Source organism: Hesperophylax consimilis, chromosome 2, assembly GCF_061612785.1.
Source record: "Hesperophylax consimilis isolate HC1 chromosome 2, BYU_Hcon_1.0, whole genome shotgun sequence".
NCBI classification, from domain to species: Eukaryota; Metazoa; Arthropoda; class Insecta; order Trichoptera; family Limnephilidae; genus Hesperophylax; species Hesperophylax consimilis.
Window position 1 is genome coordinate 3513516 of NC_142837.1, and position 8287 is coordinate 3521802.

General features: G+C 32.4%; 1 long non-coding RNA gene across 1 annotated transcript; it reads left to right on the plus strand.

Annotated features, from left to right (window-relative positions):
* Positions 1–1512: 1512 nt before the first annotated feature.
* LOC149425625 (uncharacterized) lies at positions 1513–3345 on the plus strand. Its single transcript, XR_016304129.1, has 3 exons — positions 1513–1755; positions 1836–1898; positions 2000–3345. It is a non-coding gene; the product is annotated as an uncharacterized LOC149425625 (long non-coding RNA).
* Positions 3346–8287: the final 4942 nt, after the last annotated feature.

Sequence of the window (8287 nt, forward strand, 5' to 3'; positions counted from 1 at the left end):
GGCGTTTAATAAATAAATAAATTAAATTAAATTGGTCTGAAAACTAAATATTATTTGAAGACTTAGTAAAAAACTTTTCTTATTACGCTACTAGCAGTAATGCAATAAGAACAATTTATTTCTAAAATCACTATTATTTAAGAATAATATTAACCCTTCCCATCATTTGTTCGTTCCAGCCTACGTAAGTGCACTCGTAGGGCGCCTGGGTCTCCCGGTGCATAAATCCTACATTCAAGCACCTAATTATTACATACATTTTAAGATTTGTTATCGTGAAAAAAATTAAACATGAATATGGTAAATATAACAAACAAATTTAAATCGTAAAAATTACATTTCCAACATCAAATAAAAATAGCGACTATTTTAATCGATACATTTTTAGTGTCTATTTAAAAGAGCTATAAATGGTAAATAATAAAAATATAAACTAAATATTAACAGTCATAAAATTTTAAATAACTCCAACAACATGTAAAACCACAGAGGTATATCAACTTCATCACGTTAAAACATAATCGACAATTTGCGCGGCGGGGGACCCTACTATACCGTGAAAAATTGACTCGAAAAAATCTTCCATTTTGACCATGGAACCAAAGAGAATGAGCGTAGGCGTAAATTTGAGACATTTTCAAAAGTAAAATTAACTAGTACGGTGGACAGGGTGTTTTATGTTGTTACTTTATTTTCGTTTAGAATTATTTTAGTCACGAAAAGTAGTGCTTTTTTGGTATTTCTGTATTCTCACGGTAATAAAAAATGTATATATTTTACAATGTAAAAAATATTGTATGTATTGTATCTAAAACAAAACATGTTCAATGAGTGCAAAAATTTTTTGACCGTGTCATTATTCTGAGAAAAGGAATCATATTTATTACTTGGCCCGTTACGTCATATCATTCCTAAGATGGACGAAGAACACTAAAGACAATAAGAAAGGAGTGTTGACCGTATTAGAGTGTGCTGCCTTCAATCTTTGTTAATAACACGATTTTTAAGTCTTAGATAAGATAAGACCATATGCCAGAAAGCATTTTCAGGCCAAAAAAAGGTGCCTATCATTACAATCGTGCTGGGTCTCTATTCCCGAACAAAGAACAATAGTTACTCGTTATGCTCCTCGCAGCGACCAAAAATTACTCGTCGTCGCGACCAACTTTGTCGAATCCTTCAATTTTACGTATTCTTGAACGTCGAACGATCGAAGAGATGATTATATTGGCAGCCCTGTGAATATTGTCTATGTTCTTGATGTTATTCAGATTTCTATGGTGTGACTGTCAAACCAGGGGGGTATAACTCCGCTTAAAAACGTCAACACAAATTATAGACATGGTAAAAATCTATGTTTGTGACGTAGGCGATGTGTATTTTTTTTGTTTCTCGCTCACTTTACCATAAGACTCGTGCGCCAGAAAGAGATGGTTCGCAAACGGTGTAATGCGTGTTCTCGCCGCTAGGTGGCCGACTCATGCTTCCCGCCATTTCACTTCCTCTAAAAAACTGTAAGAAAAGTTTGACAGACGCCGTTGTTTGTCATCATAAAATTGTCAAATATCTGGTTGTGTGAAACAGTTGATTTATGTGTGATAAATAACATTTATGTGCCTACCGATAAAGTCCTTAAAACGTATTGTGTGAAAGGATGTACGGACAGAGACTATTCGACACAAGTTTCCAAACATAACCTCTGAGAGTCCATTTCGAGAATGGTGTTCAGCACGTATCATGACTACATCCTAAAAGGTATTCTATACTGCATCAGCCTATAATAATAATAATATGTTTTGTTAATTCGGTTAATCTAATAATTATATTTATTTCAGAGCGTAACATCTCAACCAGCAGCGTACCCGTTGCTGCACAGGGGATGCTAGTAGAAAATGAAGGTACATATCTGTTTTATATTACTTAAAAGGGAATAGTTTTGTTCGTCTAATATGTCAATCTTTACTTCAATTTCTCAAGAACTATGATATATTTTTTCCAGAAATGAGTGCAGGACCCAGTCATGTCTTCTCTGCAACCAGCAGCGTTGCTCTTGCTGTACAGGGGATGGCAGAACATAGATGTAAAATATCTTGCATAGGTGACCCATATGATCCCACTAAGAAATTTGCTATCAACGCTCTTGAAATTCATTATGTCGTCGAGTATGTACTGAATTATAATTGCGAAAATTTATATCTTGTGCCTGTTATTGAAGAAACCATTGCCAAATATATATGTTTTGATTGGCTTAATTGTAACGAACATAAATTTTTTTTATTCAATTCATTATCAAAATTACTGTACCATTTATAATCAATGCATGGTGTACCGATGTCAATAGAAAATTAATTGGCAAGGATACACTACCATACAATGGACCTGACTCCATGAAGAAAATGGCAGTACTGCAACATTTAAAATATGCTAAATATAGGAAGAAATGGTTGTCATAACTAATTTATTTTAATAAGTTAAAACCAATAGGACCACAATTTGTTCCTATAAGCGTCTTTTAAATATCGTAGTACTGCCATGCTCCTCATTAAATCAGGTCCATTGTATGGTTGTGGTGTATCCTTGCCAATTCATTTTCTATTGACATCTCTATATGAGTAGTAGAATAATAACGAAAAAATAAATATACAAGTCAAATATTGTTATCGTTTGTAATTTTAAGCCAAATATTCTCTGATGCGGAGTTTACATTATTCAGTTTGGCTGTATTAGTCTGCAGCCCATTTTCAGTCACCGACTAGTGTTAATAAAAAAATAGTCGAATTAGTTTATTTCATATGTCTAGTTTATATATAGTTCTACTTTTTTATTACATACTTGACATTATAATGAATATTCTCTCAACACCTTCTTTAAATTTTACTCTTGTATTTGGTGTTTTTATTTGTTATTATTATACCCTATTTATTTATCAGGTACCAATATGTATTGTTAAAACAATAACCTATTGTTAAATTTACTTTTCTGTTTACACTGTTACATTCTTTATGTTGTGTACTATTCCTAAGTTAAAAATATCTAAAAGGCATATAAAGTTTTTTAAACTAAAAAGTATTATATACTTACTATTTATATATGAAAGGTATAAATATTTAAGTAATAAGATAAGTAAGAGGGAAACAAAAACAATAATAATGTAATTAGACGCTAAAACAGTAGGTTGAATCGTTGACTGCCTTATTGACAATATTTTTTTCAATTGCCGTTGGATGTTGAAAGAAAATAACTATCATTTCCAACAGCTAGTTTTATATTGATACAGTAATTTCACCTTTTAAATGTGTTTTGTGCTTATATTATTGTATTTCATGTTTATATTTAAAAAATAAAATTATTGTACATGTAATTATGAGTTTGCTTTTCAGCTTCCTTCTGATAAAACGCTGTCCTGAGAAAATGAGCTGTAAAGAAAGTTACTTTAAAGGTCATTTCTTTCTTAGGACAGGGCTTTGTCAGATGGGACCTTGTGGTCTTGGGTGACATTTTAATTATGTTTTAGGCTAATGAATTGGGTTTTAGGTAGGTTTCGAAGCAGAATTAAATTGTCTATGGTTGCACCTTTTTTTTAAATTTCCTCTATCCTTTGTCGATGGTGTGCTGTGACGTCGGCGATGTGTGGTGTATTCAAATTTGCCAGATCTATGGTTAAAACTTGACGAAAGCAAACGTATGGAAAGAGGGCGGAGTTATCAATCTATAGATAGTTGATTTATGTGTCAAACTGTCAAACAGTGAAACCAAACAAACAGATATGGCCGCGGGTTACGTTACTAGTAATCAAAAACAATTACTAATTCAATTGGTAAGTTCAGATATTGAACTAATGCGTGGCAAATTTTCGTCATCTTTTACCTTTGCGGAATCCCGACGGAGATGGCAGGTGATTGCCGAACAATTGAATGCCATGGCAGGGGCAAATAAAGATTTCAAACACTGGAGAAAGGTTTGTTTTATTTCCATTAATTTGTGTGTATTGTACACTTAAAATGTCTATTTGTTACCCTCATACTTCGTTCAAATGAAGCTCTGCCTATGACAAATTTCTATTCAACAAAACGAGCACCATGCTCATATCTAACATGGATTCCATGCCGAATCAAGTCCTCTTTGAAAAGTCAAAGCTATGAAAAAAATAATTCTAAAATAGCCCCCCTAACCTAACCTATTTTTTATCATCACTTTTCTGAAGAGGTTCCGAGTTATCCAGTCACCGCTCACATAGTGTTTCGTTTAGCCTGATTTCTATGTTAAAATCATGATATTGAAATTAATGATGATGGGGCTACGCTACATCAAAGCCGATTGCTTCAAAATTCAAGTAAAATTGTGTGATCTTGACGTTGTCCCTCTTTTTGAATATTTTAAGTTCTTATAAAGTCTATTTCCACTAATATTTTGTGCAAATAATTAATATAATTCCAAAATATTTTCAGACATGGCAAGACTTAAGGTCGAAGGCCAAACTTAAGAATGCCTCCTTGAGGCGGCATGCGGCCGGGACGGGAGGCGGACCACCAGCGCCAGCAGTCAGCCTCAACGCTACTGACGAGCTCATTCTCCAAGCGATCAACCCAGTGTTGATTACGGGACACACGGAAGTTGAAGGGTCGGAGGTCAACTTCGATTTTTCATCTCTCGAAGGACCTCAGCCTGTTGCTGGCTGCAGCAGCTGGCAGTCTGTTGAGGTGCCACTGCTCTCGGAGGCCACACCTCCCCTTGTGGAACTTCCTACCCATGAGCCTCCACCCGCACAGACTCCGAGGCGTACTGCGGCATCTCGGAGGTTCACAGATTCCCAGAATCTATCCTCTACACTCGTCGAGCAGGGGGAGAGGCGTTTGACGAATTCCACAAATTTTTCAAATGGAATGTTGACTGCAATGACTAGGCTGACAGATGCAGTTGAATCTGTTAGTTCTCAGTTAATTATGGTGGTTCAACTATTGGAAGAAATAAAGGCCAAATCTAACCCTTGACAATTTGATGTCTTATTTCTTCCAATAGTTAGTATAAAGTCCATTAAATTTTTTTGTTTTATTAAGCAAACTCCTCTCCTGTTGCGGCCAGCACTGGCTGGAGAGAGGAAAAGTCGAAGTTAACCTCCGACTCTTCAACTCCCGTGTGGCCCTTAAGGTTAAACGTCACATACGTTACAATCAGATGATAATAATTTAATTGGCGCCATCTGTGAATGCGTCGATTATAACTTACGTGACATTTCACCTTAATCAACACTGGGTTGATAAATAAAACTAAATGTGGTGGTTAACTTGTATTCAAAATATGTATCATTTTTTGTCAACATCATTTTCTGTATAAATTGAAATTGTAACGTTTTCTGAGTTATATGATAAAAATTGTGATACTACATATTCAGTAGCATTTTAGTCTGAAACTGAAATGTTTTCTGCGTTATATGATAAAATTGTGATACTACATATTCAGTAGCATTTTAGTCTGAAACTGAAATGTTTTCTGTGTTATATGATAAAAATTGTGATACCATTTAGTAGCATTTTAGTCTGAAACTGAAATGTTTTCTGCGTTATATGATAAAAAATGTGATACTATTTAGTAGCACTTTAGTCTTATTGCAAAATGTTTTTTCTTTAAAATTAACCAAAGATAGTTTTTTTATTTTTTTTTATTTAGTAACTATATGTATATATAATATTTTTTACATTTTTATATGAAACTTTAATATATACATTAGTATACAATATCAGCGCAATGAGTGCGAGTTTTATTTTTATCATGGATAATTAAAATGTTTTTCTGATTACCACCAGAGTTGTAATTGTAATAGAAAATATCAGACTTGGTTAGTTCCATCAGTGTACTAATTGTTTAGTTTTAGCTTGTAATATAACATACGTTGAAATAATTAAAATTGTAATTGAAAAACTGAAATTATCCAAAGATGGTTAGCATACAATATATTGTGATACTATTTAGTAGCATTTTAGTCTTATCTGTTTTTTCTTTAAAATTATCCAAAGGTGGTTAGCATACAATATATTGTGATAATATTTAGTAGCATTTTATTCTTATCTGTTTTTTCTTTAAAATTATCCAAAGATGGTTAGCATACTATTTAGTAGCATTTTAGTCGCAATGTTTTTTCTTTAAAATTATCCAAAGATGGTTAGCATACAATATATTGTGATACTATTAAGTAGCATTTTAATCTTATCGGACAATGTTTTTTCTTTAACATTAACTAAAGATGGTTAGTATACAATATCAGCGTAATGAAAGCGTTGTAATTAAACAACTGAAACTGTAATGTTTTCTGGGTTATATGATAAAAATTATGATACTATTAGAAGCATTTTAGTTTTATCATAGATAAATATAATGTTTTTTTCTTTAAAATTAACCAAAGAGAGTTAGTATCAGCATAATGAAAGCGATTTTTATTTTTATCATGGATAATTCTAATGTTTAACTAACTAACACCAGAATTGTAATTTACTAGAAAATATCAGACTTGATTAGTTCCATCAGTGTACTAATTCTTTATTTTTAGCTTGTAGTACAAAATATGTTAAAATGATTACAATTGTAATCGAACAACTGAAACTCTAATGTTTCCTGCGTTATATAAATTGTGATACTATTAGTAGCATTTTAGTTTTATCGGAGATAAACATAATGTTTTTTCTTTAAAATTAACCAAAGATATTTGGTAGACAATATTAATAGCAGGATAATGAAAGCGTTGTAATTGAACAACTGAAAGTGTAATTTTTCCTGCGTTATATAAATTGTGATACTATTTGGTAGCATTTAGTTTTATCGGAGATAAATATAATGTTTTTTCTTTAAAATTATTCAAAGATATTTAGTAGACAATATCAATATCAGCATAATGAATGCGATTTTTATCATGGATAATTATAATGTTTAACTAATTAACACCAGAGTTGTAATTTATTAGAAAAATATCAGACTTGATTAGTTCTATCAGGGTACTAATTATTTATTTTTAGTTTTTATTACAAAATATATTGTCATTGTATATTGAAAACTGTGTTGTTTCTGTATTATTTGATTAAAAAAATTATGATATTCTTAATGTTAAATACATTTTTTTATGATCACACCATTGTTTTCTTACATTTTACATTACTATATTATCAGAAAATATATAAAACTTTTTGAAATTATACAATACTGAACGTGGGGCGAGACCCACCCAAAAGAGATGGGGCTTATTATTTTTTACAGCAACTGGATTCAAAATAATGTTTAAAATGTCTAGTTTCCAACATAACCTTCTTTGTGTCAGGTAATCAGCCACGGCCAGTGTAAAACATAGATGGTATTATGTCGGCCTTAAATAAATTAGTTGGCTTGCAACCAAAAAATGGTAATGCTTTCAAAATCACTTATTATAATCACGTGTAAATATTGTATTTGAAATGTTTGTTGTAACGCAGCCTCATATAGCCTCACCTCACCACTTAATATTTGTGTGTAAAACGTAAGAGGAAGGTTTATATGTATAATACATGCGTGTAAATATTGTATTTTATTCAGTAGAGAAAAGTCGAGAAATTCAAAGATTCAATTCATGCAGCGGGCGGTGTGAATTTGAAATGTATGCAAATTAACAGATGGCGTTGGTTATAACGGTTGGGTATGCCACAGCAACGTGTGGCCGGGTCTGCTAGTTAATAATAATACGATCCAGACTGTATCGAACGTCATCAGCATCATCAATATAAAATGTACATCAATTATAAAAAAAAAAAAAACAAAATGCCATCATATTTACCACTGTCGAAAACTATGTAAAACCTTCCATAAAACTAATGTTGATAAACCTGCCTTACATATAGGTAACTCATGTTTAAAAACCTGCCCTGCCGTTTAACGGTAAATTTTATCGCTCGGACCTAAAAGGCAGTTGTCTCGCTTCAACTCAAGCAACCATCTTACTCTGGCTAGGCAGCCGCTGATTGGCTAAGCACAAAACCTGCTTGAGCGACCCACGTGTATCCAAGAGATTTGTAAAAAAATACAAATTTGCAAGCCCTTCCTGTAATAATAGGAAACAATGTTAACTAAATAATTATATACAAAGATACTTATATGTTAATTAAATAAGCTCGAATAGAAATAAAATATGTTACACGTAAGATAATTATGTAATCAGCAAAACTCTGAAAATGTTACAGAGATTTGACCACTTATCTTGTAGAATATGTCTTATTATAACTAAATAAACAATATTGCGACGATGTGGTTTTGGCAGGGCGACAGAGGC